A 20,460-nucleotide genomic window follows, 5' to 3' on the forward strand; every position below is an offset into this window, starting at 1 on the left:
AAGCATGGGAAAATGAGGACCATATGCTGGTGAGCCACGGTTGAGACACATCCTCCAGGAAGCTCCCACCAAGAGAAGGAGGGCCAGCGTTGGCATTCCTGGAAGTTTTAAAGAGGGTACAAGTGTGCAGAAAAAAACACAAAAGACCTTTGACTTCAGAAGAGCCAGGACTTTCTGAAGAATTCTTTTTCTGACACACCGTTTGTTTGTCTGTACTCAGCCATTTCCAGTTTCGAAGCCTTTGTGCCTTTCTTCCTTCACACATAAAACTTCAAGTAATAATACTTTAAAAAGTCTACATGTCAGACAAAATTCAACACCTCTCCGGGTAAATACATCCCACTGTGCCCCGTAGGTTTCATTGTGAATCAGAAGAGATGACTAATGCTGTAACTGCTTATTAAAAAGAAAATTAATCATTTCTTTGTGAGCTAAAGTCTTAGAATTTTTTTAACACTTTAAAACCAAGGAAAATTAGCTTTGATGAGATACAGCAGAGGCATTTGGTTTTTTGTACATGTAAAACAGCATTTTGTTCTCAACAGCTATTGCAGATTTTTCTCTTTGCTTGACAGATGAGCTTATCAAGTGTCACTGACATTTTTGCAGTACTGTGCTAAAATACACTTCATTTGCTACTCATCTGAGAACTTCAGATATGTGTCATTCAGAAGGCACTAAAGGATTGATCCAACAAATCATGTGGGCTGGAAAAGCCTCAGTTTCCTAGAGACCTCTTGGTTTCACTCTCAGCGCCTACACCAAGAGTAGCAGATAACCTGGTGAATAGAGCTCTTCCCCAGGCAGGGGGAAGTGATGATTTGAACCTCCTCAGGCTGGTCCAGGATGTGTTTCACCACCTGTCATGGAAAGCAGTTATGCACTTTTCTCACTCTGTAAGGAAGCTCAAGGACATGCTTAGGTATTTGGTGCTTTTCTGGGCAAGAATAAACTTAAACAATGAAGAGGGGCTACATCCATTGCTTACCCTCTGCACCCCTGAGCACTTCACCCTCAAAAACCACCAGCCATTCTAAACAGTACTGTAACTGGGGCCTCAAACAATAATACCTGACTGACAAACTAAGTAGAAATTAATAGAAAAAATTAGGAGGATAGAGACCACTGTAGTCACCTCATTCAGCCCTGTTCTCAAAGGAGAGCCAACTTCAAAACTAGATCAGAGGTTGGAGGGTCCTGTCCAGTCAAGATCTGATTATATCCAAGGATTTAGATTTCCCCAGCCTCTTTGGACAACCTGTTCCAGTGAATGACCAACCACCCAAGCTGGACACAGTTCTACAGGAGTGGTTTCACAAGTGCCAAATGGAGAGGAAAATTACTTCCCTGAACCAGCTGGCATTTGCTGATGCAGTTCAAGATCCTATTGACCTTCTTCATCCAAACTTGTTGTCCATCTGGACCCCCAGGTTGTTGTCTGCAGAGCTGTTTTCCAGGCATTTTGTCCACAGCCTGTAGTGGTGCTTGGGGTTATTCCACCTTTGCACTCACTTTTGTTAAACTTCATGAGGTTTCTGTCAGCTTGTTTCATCAGTTTGCTGAGATGTCGCTGAATAGCAGCCCTACTTTCTACTTCCTCACCCCCAGTTTGGTGTCATTGACATACTCGCTGTGGGTTCATTCTGTCTCATCACCCATGCCATTGACAAAGATATTAAACAGTATCAGCCCCTTTATCAAACCCTGAGGAATGTCACTCATAACTGGTCACTGGTTCAAACAAATGGCCAGATTTTTTCACCAGCCTTGTTGTCCATCCACCTAGTCCAGACCTCCCCAGTTTGACCACAACAGTGCTATGGGAGACTGTGTCTAAAGCCTTGCTAATGGTCTTCTCTTGTTTTCTGAGCCAGTCACCTCATCAAAGAACACAATCGGGCTGGTCAGGCATGATTTACCCTTGGTAAGTCCATGCTGGCTGTTCCCAGTCATCTTTCTCTCCTTCATGTGCCTGGACATGGCTTCTAGGAGAATTTGCTCCACCATCTTCCCAGGGACTACGGCTGGGATGATCCTGACCAATAATCAACAGGTTTGTTAATCATTTCACAGCAAAGTTTCATATTCTCAAGTCACTCTTTTGTCCAAAGTTGAAGCCCGGCCTCCTCACCTCCTCTCTCTGACCTTCTTAAAGACAGTCCATGGCAGCAGCAGTCAGTCAAGCTCTCCTGTTACATCGCTGTGATCCCAATGGCACCATAACCCCGTGACTGAGCATGGACTTCTAATTCCCCCTTCAGTTTCCCATGCTTTGTATTTTGCCATTTAAGAACACGAAAAAAAAAAAAAAATCTGTTTCTGAAATGACTTACAGAAGTGCAGAATTGGTAAAAATGTCAAAGTACAGAAGGATTTTTTTTCATTAAAATGCCCATAAGATTGTTCATATTTTTCCTCAGCCTGTTCTAAAAACCTCTTTTGCTTTTGCAAAGAACCTAGCTTTTCAGAACAACTATTTCTGCTATGGCTAAGAGATAATAGCTTCATTAAGTTATACTGTAAACCATTTAAATACACACAGGTAAGAAACACTAATAGTTTGTGGCGGGGATACCATTTGCTACTAAGCATTTCTATTTCCTTCTCTCTTAGCAGCAGACACATGCCCAAGAAGAAAACATTCAAAGGGTGATATTTAGTTCCAGAGGTTATATTTGTAGTTTCTATTACGAGATTAAAGTACATGAGCTCCTTTGCCCTCCAGTACTGGTTTTCATGGGCTTTGCACAATTTAAGGACTCTTAACTGCTGCAAAACAATCTTAATATATTGCATCTCTGCCAGTAAATGTATCCTTTCATTGAAAAGATTTGGTTGTTAAGTTTCTTTACTTTACGGAGATTGATGAGATTTACCTTACACTTAGTGCTATGCAAATAACTGATTTTGCAGTTCAGTGGCAGAACACAGCTAAAGCCAAAACCAATATTTTGGGGGTTTTCTTGCCAAAATGAAAAACTGAAACATTTCATTTTCTTGTTGAAAAGAACATTGAGCTCAACCAGAAACCAAACATTTTGCTTTGTTTTATTTTTAATAAAAACAAAAAAAACCTAAGGGATAGAGTCACAAAACCAGCATGGAGGAAATTTTCCATTTTTACCTGGTGTCCCAGTGTTTGGCAAACTTTTCCAGATCACAGAATCACAGAATCTTTGAATTTGGAAAGGACCTCCAGAGATCATCTCGGCTAACCTCTCTGCTCAAAGCAAGGCACATGAAAGCAGCTTAATCTGCAAAGCAGGTTCTACATGGATCCGCACTTTCCACAGGACCTGGATGGGGTCAATCCTTCTATCTTCCCATGTATTTACAATGTCACTTTGCTTGCACCAAGCACTGAGTGACTGCAGGAAGGCTGAGTAGGTGAAAATTCACACAGGTACGAGGATATAGGTTGTTACACTATTTAATGAGGTGACAATCCTTCTCTAAAAAATGTTTTCTATTATAGAAAAATGGAGGAAGACTTAGCTATTCTGCTACTTTATACTCTTCTGCTGCAAAGAGGAGATACACAATAGAGAACGGGGAAGACAGAGCAGTTCCCACACTACTGAAGAAGGTTGCATAAAGCAGGCTATTCATGTCTCTTACAAAGCATAAGTCTTTGATATTTTGCTGTTTGGTCCTGATTTCCCACAGTGAGATTCTATTTAAAATGAAGAACACACTCTTGAGCGGTGGGGTCTGATCCTGCAGCTCTCACTCCTCTCTTGCTCCTGGTCAGCAGAAGAGGAACTTTGTGTTGGAAGAGGCTACACGGGCAAGGAGGCTTGTGCTCCCACAAATGCCGGGTATATTCGTAGCCAGCCCCAGATTCAAGGCTGGCTTTAAATAGGATCCTCAGAGTTCAGAGCACCTCAAAGCTATGGTGCTTTGCATCTATCATTATTGTAATTTTGGCCAGAGCTGAACTGTGGGAGAAAGATTTGACACTGGCCACTTTGAGGACTTGCTAATACAGTGTAGGAGCAGGGTATTGAAAGAAGCACAGCCTCAGCTTTCACCCTGCTGAGCAACAGGTTTGACTGCTCATTTGGTGCACCCTTCCTTCAGCTCATCCCTGGAGATGGAGACCAACCATGCCCCAGGGGTGTGACACACTACTCAGTAAGGACCAGATCTAGCCAGTCCCTTGCATGGGCTGCACCTTTACCTGGCTCCCCTTTTTTTAATAAGGAGGTCCTCGTGGGGCAGCCTGTTTCCACACCTGAGCTGTTGCACATTTGGCTGTCAAGTTTTGGGGAATGGCTCAGGCCAACATTTGCTGGGAAAGACAGGAACTTCTGTTCTGGCGTGGTGTTGGTGGTAATGGTGGGGAGCAACCTGGATCACCTAGATGACTTCTCCAAGCTCTGTTTCCTTCGGTGCTTCTCTTCAGCTTTACCTTGAAACTCCTCACCCTTGTTTCTCCTCCTCCACAGTATATTCAGCTCTGATGTTGGCAAAAGGCAGTGTGGAGAATCTACAGCTTTTCCAAAGGTCTCATATGCAGGCAGAAGAAGCAGAGCAGAAGGGCAGCTCCTCTGCAAGTCTACATTCAGTTTTCTCCCATGCCATAGTCACAGCAATCTGTTCACAGTATCCAAAATTTCTGTGGCATGTGGTAAAGGGGAGAACTGCTTTTTTATTTAGTTTTGAGTTATAGCCAAAGTATATAAGACTAGTGGGTCCACCATGTAAAACAGCTCTGTAGTGCCCTCAGAAAGAACAGGAATTTTGCCCACAGCCAATTTGAGGCTTTATTTATTCAAGGCATTATGCACACACCTTGTAACGGATACTCAGATCACTGATGTTGGGGGCCTGGGGGTAGAGAAGATGAAATGACTCCTCAGACAGCACTTTTTAGTGAGTCATTAGCAGGGATGGATATAGAATCCAATGACCCATGATGCTGAGGCCTGCACATTAAACCACTTGCTGCCACTAGGTCGTAAATTTTTTTTGGCCTCTATTTGAGACATGACGATAATACAGTTTATAAACAATGTTGCAGACGTGAACAGTACGACTTTTTAAAGCAGTTTTACTGAAACAGAGAGAAAGTGTTAAAGCTGGTTCAAGTTCTTCTGATAAATGATTCAGAAACTGTTGGACTCTACAAAATTAGTCATTTATTAAAAGGTGTAAGAATCATTTCTTAACCTATTAATGAATGTGCTCTACTGTAAAGCATGACTAACTTCCTATAAAAAGAGATCAAAATTGTGGGTGCACATAGTCACTTTGTTATCTTTCCACCGTAACTCAGTCTGTTTCTGTGCTGTGCATGGGCACATCCAGGAACCGAGTCTACAGGTGCTCGAAGGCACTTGGTGAGGGCTGACAGACCCACTCCTTGAAGAGAAACCTTTTCTCAGAAAGTCTCACTCTATACTTATTTGAAGATGAGGAAAGCAACAGCAGCCTCCCTCATCTGCTTCACCAAGCCTAGGCCTGTTCCCAGTCATGCTATTAATCTCAGCCTCTTTTTAACTCTTGCAGCTTTTTTGACCCAGCCTTTATTTTATATTTAGGCCATTTTCTTGTAATGAGTCACAGCTGTGACGGTCATTTTACTACAGTGAAATGTGTTGACAGGGCCAAGAATAGCAGCTGTCTGTCAGACCTGCACCTAACGTGTTAATGGAGATACCAAACACTGGAAACAAAACGAAAGGCAGCAAAATGGAGAATGAGACTCTACCATGAAAGTAATCTTTAAAACAGTATGCTTATTTTTATTCTTCCCTAAAAAAGACAGTAGAGATTTTTAAAATGAAGCTCAATGGGTCTTATTCTGCCCAGATCAATCTAAGGTAATGGAATTTACTGGGATAAACTCTCTGCTTGGAGGAGTGGAAGATCCAGTCTTATCTGTACTTCTTCGGCATCACCCCAGCGAGCTATTCTGATTGATACAAGAACTTGTCCCTTCCAGCTTCATAAAATATATATATATGGCCTGGGAGTGTAGTGTGAGATTTGAGAGGAGGCTGGCTCAGCTCTGCACCCATTGAGGTGCCACAGCTACCTCAGTTCTGGGCAATAAAATTTTCCAAACACAAAACCTTTCACTCTTGCAGGAGCTCTCAGTTTTGAGATGTTGTAGTCAGTGGTGCAAAGGCCAGCTCTCACTCAGTAACTACTGGGCTCCCTAAAGGATCAAAACTGGGACCAGTACTGTTTCGTCATGTCTTCATTAACAATCTGGATGATGGGACAGAATGCGCTCTCAGCAAGTTTGTGGATGACACCAAACTGGGGGCAATACAGTCAAAGGCAGGGCCACCATTCAGAGGAACCTGGACAGGCTGGAGAAACCAGCCAACAGGAACCTCATAAAGTTCAATAAGAGGAAGTCTTGCATCTGGGATGGAAGCAGGACAGCCTGGGAGCTGCTTGTCTGCAAAACTGCTTTGCATAAAAGGATCTGGTGAGCAATAAGAGCAACATGCCCTTGTTGCAAAGAAGGTCAACCACCTCCTGGGCTGCCTTAGCAAGACTTTCCAGGTCCAGGAAAGTGACTGTTCCCCTCTGTCTGGCACTTGTAAGACCACATCTGGAGCACTTTGTGTCTAAGCTCAGGCCAGGGGCAGAAAACAGGAATTGTCTTGGCTAGGCTCCTTGAGAACCCTATCTAATGAGTGCTCTCAGAGCACAGCTATTTCGTGTTAGCAGGTTCAGTGCAATAGGATTGCCAATGGCAGAGACCTCTGGGTCTTCAGCAGGTGTCATGCTGGTGTTGTTTATCCCACTACTGGCAGTAGGTTTTCACTGTTTTTTTTCTTTTTTTCTGGGAGGTAAAAAGGCCAACCAGTGTCTTTCAGGCCACAGACTGAAGGAGGTCTTGAGGGGTGTAAGGGCAGCTATTACTGCTGAGGTGATGTTACCTGATCAACAGCTGGGCTGAGGCAATGCAGAGGCTAATGTGAAATCCAGATCTTTAGTTACAGGTGGAAGTGGCCCAGCAAAGGAGAATTTGGTTTCATTCCTACAAGGGAGCCTGGGGCTGCTGGGCACCACTGCTATCACTGACCTGTAAGTAGTTTTGGAGCGTTCCTGTCCCTCAGCTGCTATGGTATGTGCCTGGTACCCTTCAGTACCTTGCGATTTGGACATGCAGCTCAGCACTGAGGAAGCTGTTGGTCAGTACATGTTTGCAGGCAGCCAAGGAGCAGAGCCTGGCGCAGACCTGCACTGACGCAGCTCATCCTGCCTCTCCTGAGCAGAGGATCACCCACATCCACTCATGGAGCTGCACTCCCCTCTACTCCCCCAGGGATGATGTAAAATGGATATCAAAACAAAGAGAGAAAACACAGGAATGGGCAGTGGGTCTGGCACTCACTTCAGAGGAAAGGGCCCTGGGTCCAACATTATTCCCCTGTTCTGAATGAAAAGTAATTCAGAGAGAATCCTTGCCACTAGCCTTTCATTATCCTCTATCCCTGGGCTAGTGTTTATAAACTTTAATCAGCCCTCTGCTTAGTGTTTGGTTATTTTGGATCCCTTTCCAGGTATGATCAACTCTCCCAAGCACTACGTAGGGTCTGTGCATCTCACACTGGGTTATGGATTACACTTGGAAGCTGAGGCCTTGTAGCACCCTCATTGCTCAGATGTGCAAATCTTTCATTTGATCTGCAAATCAGTTTCTGTGCACAGAAAACTTTTACTAAAGCCATGAAGTTTTCCATGGTTTTAAGGACTACTGTGTAGCAGTACTGGCCTACAGATGATGATGAAGTGAGCCCTCAGTATCTGTCAGGAAAACTTCAAATGCCTTGACAAATCCTGCTTCCTGAACCCAAAATAACCCAGTAGGTTGGGAGAAATTAGGCACAAGCAAATAAGAGTCTGCATTAGCCTGGCTGAGTCACTAATGTTGGGACAAGTTTGAAAGGCTACAGGTCCCCTGAGGCACAGACCCAGCACAGGTAGCTGAAAGCACTTCCTTCAGCATCTGGACTGATGCTCAAGTGGTTCACGCTAAAAGACTTTAGATCAGGGTTCCTAATGTTTTCTTCTGGGAGGGCTGTTTAATGAGCTGAACATCAAGCTGGGGCCAGATAACAAACTTCATGTGGAATGTAATGCCTTTCTGTTTAAGAGTGTAAAGTAACATGCTTTACAAATTGAATCTGAAGTAGAGCAAATACAGCAGTATTTTTCCATGTTTGAGAGAGATGTACATAGGTGATTTTATTGTCAATAATTTGAGACAACCTATATTCAAAACCTGCCTCAGTGTGAAGGACTGAGCAAAGGTAGTCCTCAGCACAGCTCAGCACATATCACCCTTAAAGGAGATTCATCCTGATCCCAGCAGCATGGTGTGTCTGGAACAGACCTTGAAGCAGTTTGTTAACATAGCATGGGGTAACAGGAGGGCTCAGAGCAGTGCTTAGGGTCAGAAAAGTAGCAGAAATTAAATTCATTACTGTCCTTTCCAAGACCCAGTCTGAGCTCATCAGTTTCGTACAACATTGCAGTCTTTTGTGGCAGGAAATGAAAAAAAAAAAGTCACATACAGTAATCTATGCTGTGCCTTTTAAAGAAAGAAAAATACCATCAGTAATTACTATCATGTTGCTCTGGATGATACGTAGAAAGAGTATACCAGTTGCAAGGACACATTCCTTCTAGTACTGATGGAAGTGGAGTTTGTTCAGTCCTAGACAGTACTATAGGAGCATGATGGATCTAGTTAATACATTCTGAGAGTCTAAAATCAGGGGAAATCTGAGACCTTTTGTGAAATAGCCCATAGTGATGCACCCCATCACCCTTACTTGGATTCAATACTTGGGTCTGGCTGAAAGCTTTTTTTTTTTTAGAATGATATTCAGAGATGGCAAAGGCACCACTTCTTTCCATAGCTTGTTCCACTGATTAACCATATTTCTCTTCTGAAATCTTGACTTTTCTCAACTGAAGGCCTCTGATTTCTGCATCTGTATATTGGCCTGAGTTCTCAACCAGACTGAAAGCCCTTTTCATATCATGTTTTGCCTTCCCAAAAGACAACAGTACCTATTATGGTAATCCTCCAATAACCAGGTCACAGCTAAGCCTTGGTTTGGATAAGCAGACCTAGCTCTTCAAGGCTTTCCCTGTAAGGCATTTTCCCCAGACCTCAAAACATTTTTACGACTCACATTGTGACCTTGGACACAAATACTGTGCTTCAGGCAGCTCTGGAGAGCGAGGGCTGAACCCATGATAGTGTGGTTCTGCCTCAGATACTCTTCTAAGAGATAAAAGAGCTGGGACAAAAAAAAGGTATGTGTTGCCCAGAAACAGTAAGTGGTTCCTTGAGGGGCAAGTTTCAAAGCAATGCCTGGTACACAAGATGCCCACTCCTAACCTGAAATATCTGAAATACCAAAAGTATCTGAAATACTGATATTTCAGCAGAGCAAAAAAAAAAATAAATCAGATCCAACTCACTATGCAAAGAGTTAAATCATGCAACACAGACAGATAACTAAAAAGTGAACTTGTATTTATGGGCTTGTGTTCACAACCACCACTGTCAACTGATTGTACCACATGTCAGTAAATAACAAGCAGAGTTGAGATCACACTCTCCTATTATTAGAAACATAATAGTCATATCTTGTTTAAAAACCTGTTTTTAAATCTGTTGCCACCTGGAAAACTAGACTAAACAGATCAAGAGTTAAGGCTATCTACAAATATTCTGGGCAGAAACATAATTAGGGCTGTAATTAGTATTATCATTTAGTAGGCAATGTAGACAAGCCTGAGAAGATAAGCCACTATCAGTTGCTGTTGAGGGCTAAAGTGATTATTAAGCTTGTAAGTTTGGGCCATGTGTTTTTGGGGCAATGTGGAAAGAAAGTTGAACAGCTTCCAAAAACCCAAGGCAGGACTGCAGGTGGTTTCTTCTAAACAGCTTTCCCAGTGTGGCACTGTCAGCAGACAGGTAAGGTGCTCACGTGTGCCAGAACCTGCTTGCAGCCCTCCAGCACCAGGGCAGTGGAGCATGGAGGATGAGGCTGTAAAGAGGGGCATAAAGCTGCTTGCTGAGCAGCCCCCCACTAGTCCCTCCTGGTGTGACCCCCCCAGGGCCCATGCTTTCCACCCCCACTGATATACTCACATTAACAGGACACAAAGCACCCAGCACTGCTGCACAGTACCTGCAAGGGCAGGCTGAAGACTTTTCTCTGCAATAAGGAACTCCAAGCTAAGACGGAAGACAGAAATAATCTTTATATCAAACCACGGTGAACATATGGACCCCATAGACAAACACATTGCGGGATGTATAACAGTCAGGCTGAGAGCTCTGTGTGCCCCTGCAACGCATGGCTGGAGGACATGTGGGTACCCCACTTGGAGCATCTCCCAGCCTGCTGTAAGGCAACAGTGGAGGGCAGCCAGCTCTGCAGCACCAGCTGTCCTTCCCCTCTGCTCCCTCTCACCTCTGCCAGCGAGACAGGCAACTCCCCAGCACCCTCACCCTTCCTTGGAGATGCATTTCCCAACTTTCCCAGGTCTTTACCACACCTGCCACCAGGGATCCATTGCTGTAACCTCTTGCAACATGGAAACCCACATGGGATTAGGTATTGGGACCTGCGTGCTTCCACTTCACTCCCTGGCACCTGCAGGGGAACCAGCAGCACCTTATCTGCAATTCAGTGTCTGCATTGCACCAGGGGCATGGGAGGGTCTCCAGCAGGGACCTTCCAACACACAGCAAAGGGCAAAGACCTGGCAAAGAGCAGCTTGGTGCCACAGGCAGCTGGCAGAGGTCAGCACCTCTCTGCGGGGACTATAAAGGCTAACATGGCTGTCACTTGCTCAAACAGGCTGACTAATCCAGAAGGCATGGGCAGCTCCCAGGCAGCCCTCTCTTCCTGCTGCTGTGGCTGCAAAGAACGCAGGGGAGATTACGAAGGAGTTGGGAAAGCCACAGGTTTGAGGGGGTTGGTGGGATCTTCCCCAAACAGTCCCGTTCCTTGGAGCAGACTGAGCACTCCTGCTGAACACAGCAAACCAGCAGCAGCCCCCTGATTCTTTGAATTCACTGATGTTTTGTAGCTTGCTGAGCTGCTTAGTGAGAAACCCTCATTTTGTTTCCAGAAACAGAAATAAATTGAGTCAGAACTTCCTTTCCTTCAGATAACTGATCTTTTTCTTCCTCTGGAAATACTCAATGGACCTGTTTTTATCTGTGCGTTGCTTACTTTCCAGGAGGCTTTGCCATGTTTGCAGCTCCACGGGTTTTTTTACCTCAAGCTTCTCCAAAAAAATACACAGAAAGCCCAGGGCCAGTCCCTGCTGTTGGGAGGGTAAATCTGCTCCTGAGACAGAAAGGACAGCCCTCCTCATGACTTTTTCTTTTCTTGGTTCTGTTTTGACATTTTATCTTCCTTCATGCCACCTGAACAGGCAGCTATAGGGGCAGCCGCAAATCTTGCTGCCTTACATCCTTCAGCTCCACTATTTTGGCACTGTCAGTTGTTTTCATACATGTGCCTCTACATCTACAGGATAAAATGAAGACGGCAGAATGTCTCTTATTACAAATTCCATCATGTATAAGAAGGCCAAGTACCATTCCCCTTATTCAAACCTAGCCAATGATCTTTACTGCTCTGAATTTATAGTAACCATAATTCCACAAGATCCTCAGATACCTCACAGTGCTTTTTTCAGCATGAATATGTTTTACAGCTGGGCGAGGTCTTACATTACAGAGAAATTTATGCTTAAACATCTGCTCTTAAATGTCCTTCAGCTAGTCAAGGTGGTTACAAATCCATCCACAGCACCCACTGGAAGATATAAAAAACCCTGCTACCCTAGTTTAATGTACCAAAGTATTTGTTATTCCACTGACAGACTGGACAGCAGGAAGGAAGATGTCGGGAAACTTCAGATTCATGTCAGACCTCTCAATTTCTGGTTATTTCTCAGTGATAGGGAAAAGCGCTCTCCTTTTTTTTTTTCCCTCCTTTGTACAGCCTGTGAAATATGCCCAAAGTTGAACTAGTTCAGTGTTGCTGTGAATTCACAGTCTCACAGGTCCTAACGGGTAGAAAAGCATGCTCACTTATTTTCTGCTTGCCCTAAAACTTTTGATAAGGATTTGATGAAGCTCATTGTGGCAGGCTGACTCTACACACATAATAAAAGCTAGTCCTTGACACAAGAAGGGCATAGCTGAGAGCTGAAACCTACAAAATATTGTATATATGGTTTCCTTTGCTGCCATGAGTAGTGTCTTGTTTGAGATAATAGTCTAAGCATCTCTGTAAATAATGGTGATTTACTGAATTACTAAATAGATTCCCTTGCACATCTTTGCTTCTTTAAAAATAATAATAATAAAGCAATCAAACCTGGAGGGTCATCTTTGAGTAGACCAGCCTGACTTCATATGGTTGCCCACCTGAACAGGTCCTGGGGGGTCATTCTCCATGGAGCAGGTCTTCCCAGTGGTTTTCCTGGTCTGATGGACAGATTCATTACTTAATTTAGCAGTGTATTGATACAGACTTCATCACTGTTGTATCTCAGCATCTTTGGTGTTGGTCTTTCCAATAAGATAGTCCATACAGCCTTCTTCAAATCTAATGGCATAAAAATTCCTTGTTACATAAAACTTCACTCTGATAGATTTCTAGCATTAATATATAATAATAATTTCATCATGTCAAAGAAGTTATGTCTGTCATTGCAGAATTATATACATTTTGTTATAGTAATTATGTAAATTGAAAAATAGCAATCTTCACAACTGATAACATAAACTTCTCTAGGGTGGCCCCATCGGCATTCTTTAAATGCTCAAAATAGTTTTTATTTACTATGCCACAAACTCTTTTTTCCTCCAGCACATTTAAACATGAATAGCTCTTTTTACAATGCTGTTACAGAGTTTCTACACCTGCAACAGAGTCAGATTCAATCTCATGGTCTCTTTGAGTATTTTATATAGTGATTTTCTTCTTTAATCAGTTCATTCAATGTTGGAGTAAAGCTATGTCGCAGTTTCAGCCCAGCTGGTAACAAAGCGCCATGAGGCCGCTGGTTCACTTCTCCCCCCCCCTCCCCGGCCACGGTGAGATGAGGAGAAAATATAAAGGCAGGCTCGTGGGTCGAGACAAGGACTGGGAGGGATCGCTCCCCACTTATGGTCACGGGCAAAAGACAGGCTCAACTTGGGGAAGAAACAACATCAATCTAACTTACTACCAACCCAATCCAAACAAGGATATTAGGAAGTAAAACCCAACCTGAGAACACCTTCCCCCCAGCCCCCCCGCCTCCACTCCCGGTTCTCTCCACCTCCTCCTCTCCCCGGCGGCGCAGGGGAACAGGGATGGGGGCTGGGGTCGGTCCGTCATACCTGGTCTCTGCCGCTCCTTCCTCCTCAGGGGGAGGAGGACTCCTCCTCACTCGGCCCCTGCTCCGCCGTGGGGTCCTTCCTGCCGGCTGCAGTTCCTCACAAACTTCCCTGGCGTGGGTCCTTCCCGCAGGCCGCTCTTCAGTCACAGACTGCCCCAGCACGGGCTTTCCCAGAGAGGCACGGGCTTTCCCAGAGAGTCACGGCCATCTTCGGGGGGCATCCGACTGCTCCAGTGGGGGCTCCTCCCCGGGCTGCAGGTGGGCATCTGCTTCCCTGCTCCCCCCCATGGGCTGGGGGAACAGCCTGCCATCTCACCACAGGCTGCAGGGACATCCCCTCCTCCAGCACACCTCCTCCCCTCCTTCCTCACTGGCCCTACTGTCTGCAGAGGGGTTCCTCTCACATTCCAATCCCCTACTCACTGCAGGCTTCCCCTCTTAAATCTGCTCTCCCACAGGTGTTACCACTGTCACTGATGGGCTCAGCCTGGGCCAGCTGCGGGTCCGACTTGGAGCCAGGGAAGCTTCTAGCAGCTTCTCACAGGAGCCACCCCTGCAGCCCCCTCCCCCGCTACCAAAAAAACCCCCACACCACACAAAACCATAACAAGCTAGCACGTCACATGGGCTAGACATTCAAAAGGGTAGAATGGTGGAGCTCCAGAGGGCGTTATGCCAACTGACACCAAGCAAGCAAGGATACAGCTCTTAGAACCTCTAATCTCTGTAATGAAAAACTGGAGCCCCACACAACACTGATTAAAGCCATTTGGATTTTTCCCATTAACTTTAAGAGTACATATATTAAGCTGTCACATTATCTCTCCTTTTCTCTCAGCAAAATTCTCTTCTTCGGTGCACACTGTGGTTCTCTTGTATGTGATGAAGAGCTGCGTAAGACATTCTCCACTGTTCTTTGGTTCTTTTGCAGGCTTTCGCTCTGCTGATGTGTGGGGCTTCCACGGCGGGTACAAGTGCAGAACTGGAAGAAGATGCTACACTGTGGATGAGAAGAAAAAAAAGCAAGCGATGTGTGTCAGGAGGAAGAATTTCTGTATTAAATGCTCACTGCTTTGCCAAGCTGCAAAAATGTCACTGTCTGGAAATAATAGATCTCCATATTTTTATTCCAAACTTATTTGGTACTTGTTAATAAAAATAGAATATATATAATATAAAAAAACTCAACATGCCTAGCACTGAGAGAATCTAGGCGGAGGTTATAAGGCTTCAAAGGAGTAACTGACTTTCTAAATAAGCCTCAAATCAATGGCTAAACCTGTGCTGATTTCAGGGATGTCAAATCATACTGCAGAAGAGCAAAATTAGAGCCTAAATGCTACGCTAGCCTGAGCTTGGTCTAATCAAATTCATTTAACCCCATTATTTTCTTCCTCGTGTATCACAGATGAAAACAATGGAGCCCTCTTGGCAGGAGGCCAGCCTGAAGCCATCTATTACCCTCCATGCTGAAGTTCTGACAAGGAGAACAAGGCAGCTGTCCTTATGGTAATTGATATTAATGACTGAGGTTAGAGACCATCGAGCCAGCTCTGGACTTAACAACAAAGAGAAACCCCAGCCCGGCTCCGCAGCAATAGGGACAGAAGTAGTCTGAAGACAGATGGATGAAACGGGAGCAGAGCAGTGCTGTCCTTTTTTTTAAAAAAAAAATTGATTTATTTTGTCTTGGAAATTATTTAGATGATATATCAACATACATTAAACGAGAAAAATAATTATGATTGAAATTGGCAGTATCTTGCTTTGTCATTTTTCTGACATGTCCTGCGCTACCTTTGGGTGGGCTGGAAGAGGCAGAGGTGGGGCTGGCCGCCTCCCCAGCATGGGGCACAGCGGCCATCGGGCTTATCCCCAGTGCAGGGATGAGCTGCCCACAGGCTCACCCCCAGCTGTTCCCCAGCAAGCCCTGACCTGAGCCTGGGTCCTGCCCCAGACTCCATTCCCAGGCTTCTTACGACATTCCTGGTAAGGTCATTTTCAGTGTTTTGTGGAAGTCTGTGCTAATTTCATCAGATGCCTGCAGATTTCACACATTTTTATGTGTTTGTGCAATGCTGAAAATTAGTTCTTGCTTTCAAATTAGCTGGAGCTGTTTTAACCAGCAGAACCAGTGATTTCCATTGGTAAAAACTGAAGTGATTGTACCTACTTAGTTTTACTTGTAACAGGCTCTGCTTATTTGCTTTCAGGTTTAAGTTTTTAACACAGAAGCATGTTAAAATGAGTCCATTAAAATGAAAAGCCCTCCTCCCATGAAAACTGAATGCACTCTGATTGAAATGTGGCTCCAGGTTGAAATGAAAGGATGGAGAGGCAGCCCTCACAGTACAAGAGACAATTTTGTATCTGGGAACAAGATTTTTTTGCAGCGTTGCTTGGTTTAGTTTGTGACAGGCTTTGGTTTTCAGTTCACGAAGGGAAAAGAGGTCAAAGGGACAAACAGATGTGAGGGGCCTCTGTCGTATCAATGTGTGGACAGCCACTGTGCTGTGACCCTGGGAGTGATAAACCACTGTGTGCTCACGCCTAACTCGGGTTTCCCTGGTCATCTTCGTGTGTTATTTTCTTTCCGCCTTATCCTACTCTTAGCTCTCATACCCCTCAACCCCAAAACTCTCTGGAGCGTCAAGGAGATCATGCGAAGGGTGATTAACATATACCGCTGCTCTGTCTCCTGGAGCATTGTGTCTTTTGGCCACCTTATCATCAAGGTGTTGAGAAGCTCAGCATTGCAACATATGCTGTCTGTTAAAATAAATGTAGTGTCTATGTTGTTGTTGTTGTTGTTGAGTAAAACGCTTTCCTAAGCAGGTCCTTGAGAAATACATTCTCTTCTTGACCCAATTCTCTTCAAAAGACTGAGATACAGTCAAGTGTATCACACTTCTGAAATGAAAACAGTACTCAAGTTTGCTGTATAATTTCTGGTCTCTCATGTAAACATCTGGTGATGTTCCCTTCAAACCTTCCCTGCTTTTGCACCTTTGGAGTTTTTTAGCACAAAGGGAAAAGAATGGAGTCTTTTAAAAAGGAAAATGTGTCTGTACGTCCCCACTTTTCAGGAAGAAAGCAAATCCCTGAGTTAATACACAAATATCAATGTTTGAAATGCTCTTGCTTTCCCAGTCTCTTCTCTACTGTCACTCCTCTGAAGTCCAAATAACACAAAGCATTTACTCAGTATAATTTGTCCGGGCTGATAATTACTTAATGACACAATCTGAAATGCCAAGACACAATTACAATCTGATTCCAACAGTTACCTTTAAGCCACTGACACAAGAGATTCAAAACCATGCTATAGTCTCCTACGAGACGGAGCAAGGTTAAATTTCAGGAAGCAAATACTTACCTGGTAGGGGAGACACCATGGTCAGGCAGGTGGTTTTCCCAGGGCGAGGCTCATACTCTGCACTATTTTTTTTTTATTAAGGTCATGGAGCAGATCCTCCTGGAAGATATTTTCAAAACACACAGAAGACAGTGAGGTGATTTTAGAAACCCAGCATGGCTTCACCAAGGGTAAATCATGCCTGACTAATCTAGTGGCCTTGTAAAATGGAGTGATGCATCAGTGGACAAGGGAGGAGCTAGAGATGTCATCTATGTGGCCTTCTGTAAGGCCTTTGATACAGCCCCCACAACATTCTTACCTCTAAATTGGAGAGATATGGGTTTGATGGATGGACTGTTAGATGGATAAGGAATTGGCTGGATGGCCACTCAATGGCTCAATGTCCCAGGGTACTTACTGGGTTGAATACTATTTAATATCTTCATCAATATCATAAATAGTGGGATTGAGTGCACCCTGAGCAAAGTTGCAGATGACACCAAGATGAGTGGTGCGGTTCACATGCCCAAGGGACAGGATGCCATCAAGAGGGACCTTGACAGGCTTGAGGAGGGGGCCCATGTGAACCTCATGAATTTCAACAAGGCTAAGTGTAGGGTCCTGCACCTGGGTGAGGGCAATCCCCAATATCAGTACAGCCTGGGGGAGGAATGGATTGAGAGCCAGCCTGCAGAGAAGGATTTGGGGATACTGGTGAATAAAAAATTGTACATGAGCCGGCAATGTGCACTTGCAGCCAAGAAAGCCAATGACAGCAAGAAACATGGTCAGCAGGTTGAGGGTACTCAGCTCTCATGAGACCCCACCTGGAGTACTGCATCCAGGTCTGGAGTCCTCAGCACAGGAAAGACGTGGACCTGTTGGAGCAGGGACATGAAAATGATCAGAGGGGTGGAACACCTGTCCTATGAGGAAAGGCTGAGAGAGTTAGGGTTGTTCAGTCTGGAGAAGAGAAGGAGCCAAGCAGACCTTATTGCAGCCTTTCAGTATATAAAGGGGGCTTACAAGAAAGGCTGAGAAAGACTTTTTACCAAGGCCTGTAGTGACAGGATGAGGGGCAATGGTGTTAAACTGAAAGAGGGTAGATTTAGATTGCATATAAGGGAGAATTTTTTTATGATAAGAGTGGTGAGACAATGGAACAAGTTGCCCAGAGAAGTTGTGGATGCCCCATCACTAGAAGTTTTCAAGGCCAGGTTGGACAGGACTTTGAGCAACCTGATCTAGTGGAGGATGTGCCTGCCCTTGGCAAGGGAGTTGGACTAGATGATCTTTAAAGGTCCCTTCTAACCCAAACTGTTCTAGGATTCTATGAAATCCATTATGTATGTGTATGTGTGTATATATATATGTAGGTAATGTCCCAAATCGTTCCAGACAATTGCTGCCTTTTTTTCCCCTTCCTTGTGCTAGCACAGTGCTTGAGGTACTTTTGAGACCTTGTCATTTTCTCTAGGGACACCACAGTTAGACTGTGTTAGAAGTTAGTTGGAAGAGGTGAGTAGAGGTGGTTCATTCAGTCATGGTTGTAAAATTCATGGGCACAGACTCAATGGTATAGTGTGACTTCTGAGTCAAAAGCAGCTTGTGAGCAGTTCATACAAGGCCAAAGTAGAAGGCCATAGCCTAAAGTATATCTGTGCAAGTGGATAATCCTAATCCCCAGATGTGGAAGAAGGCAGTGAAGCCCACAGTGTGCCACCGCCATCTCCTGCTGGGAACCTCTCCCAGGGCATTCACACCTCTCAGTTCTCCGAGGTCTGCCATAAATGTCTTGTGGTTGTCAAACGTGGAGATCTTGGCTGTATTTTGTAGAGTAGGAAAGGTCACTATCCCAACTGTATGCAATGTCTCTTGTCCCTGTCTTGTCAAATTCACCTTGCTCACTTTGTATAGCTCCCTCGTCCTACTACTTGTGAGCTTTGGCTCTCCTTTCTTTTTATTTTTCCATTTTAAAACTTACACACCTTTTCACAGTCTGTTCTCTGGGCTCAGAGCTTCTTTCCCAGGGGAACTTGCAATACTTCTTTTCAGATCTCTCTATAGAAGTCTCCCCTTCTATAAATTGCCCAGGTACAAGCCTAAATTTTTTTTTAGCTCAAGTGTTTGCAGACAGAGCCTTCCTTTGTGTCTCAAGTCAAGTCTTGGCATCACAACAAAATTGTAGCCATCGTTTACAAAAGTCCAGATTGTACATTTACATGAATCACCCATTTGTGTCAGATTCTGTTAGAAGCAACTCACAGGACAGTTCATTTTTAAAAAAAAAACTTCCAAAAAATAAAGGAAGAAATGACAATTTAGAAAAAATATCCATTTTGGAAACAATGGCATTCACTGTCTGGAGATGTGGCTCTTCCTACTTAAATTGGTTGCTTATTTTTTAAGCACTGTGGATGCCTGAAGGTACTGTATAAATGTCAACCATTTGCCCATGTTTTTCTGAGCAAAGGTGGATCTGTTTCACTTTTGTGTTAAAGAGGTATTTGGCAAGTAGTGAAGAAATGTCTTGGTGTAAGAGATTGGCATGCCATAGCCTGGGTTTAAATCTTAAGGCTCGCAGACAACAGTGACCCCACTGTTGCACTATTAACGTTCAGATATTTTTCATCTTACAGTGATACAAACGGGTCCCAGCCTAACATCTTGTCTGATCCATGACTACAAGACAAATTCTGGGTCATGACTGCCTTTCAAGGCCTGGAATTTGTGTGTGATGGGAACTGGAGGAGAGTTGTAAAAAACGTGTCCCTAGTTGCTTGATTAGGATTTTCCTTCAGATTAGGGTAGGTTGTTACTGAAGAAAAAAACCACCTTACTCATAATGCTTAACTGTGCTGGTGAAAGCCTGTCAAACACCATTTCATCCAGAGCTCTGGCCTCCAGATAATGTAATGAATCTTGTAAATCCAATAACTGATACACTTCTCAGAGCATCACCTTCCAGCTAGTCTTTAAAAGATGAGAATGATAGTGATGTTGTTAGTTTGTAAAGACTACAGGATTACAGACTCAGTAATGATTATAAGTGCACTGCCAGTATTAGAAAGGTCATAAATAGCTATCAAGAGCCTTCATCTTCATATCTGAGAAGAATTAAATACCATTAAAGTGAGCAGTGAAACAAAGTTTTTACTACCTCCTACAGTAGTAGCCCATTGAAAAAGCCCTTGGTGTTAGAGGTCCAGGTTTTGCCAGACTATCATTCCCATCAAAATAATTTAATTCCAGCTGGCACTAATTTTTCAGTCCATTGTTCACAGAGGTTTAGAGAGATTGCATATTATCTGGAGAAGGGAAGTCCTCCATTTATTACTTGCCTGCCAATAAATCAGCCAAGAGCATATGGCCTACAAGCGTGTACATGGATACCTTGCAGTTTTTCAAGCCCATTGTCATGTTCCAAGGGTGAATTGAGTTGATACGTAGTTTGGAAGAAGCAGTTTCTTTCCTGAAAAGATGAGGGGACACAGTCCCATGGTATTCCTTCATAGCTGAGTTTATTCACAGTTACACTTGATAGAATTTAGATGGTAATTTGTACAGCTGGATTTCAGTGTCCACATGATAATTATTTCTTTGCTTAGTGGTTTAAACTGCTTTTGATTACTCCATCTTACTAGCACCTCAGAAGAAACATAGGTTTTAACATATTAATTGCTAAGGCTGGATCTGGGCAAATAGTG

The sequence above is a fragment of the Haliaeetus leucocephalus genome, unplaced genomic scaffold (assembly GCF_000737465.1).
Source record: "Haliaeetus leucocephalus isolate CR32 unplaced genomic scaffold, Haliaeetus_leucocephalus-4.0 Scaffold897, whole genome shotgun sequence".
NCBI classification, from domain to species: domain Eukaryota; kingdom Metazoa; phylum Chordata; class Aves; order Accipitriformes; family Accipitridae; genus Haliaeetus; species Haliaeetus leucocephalus.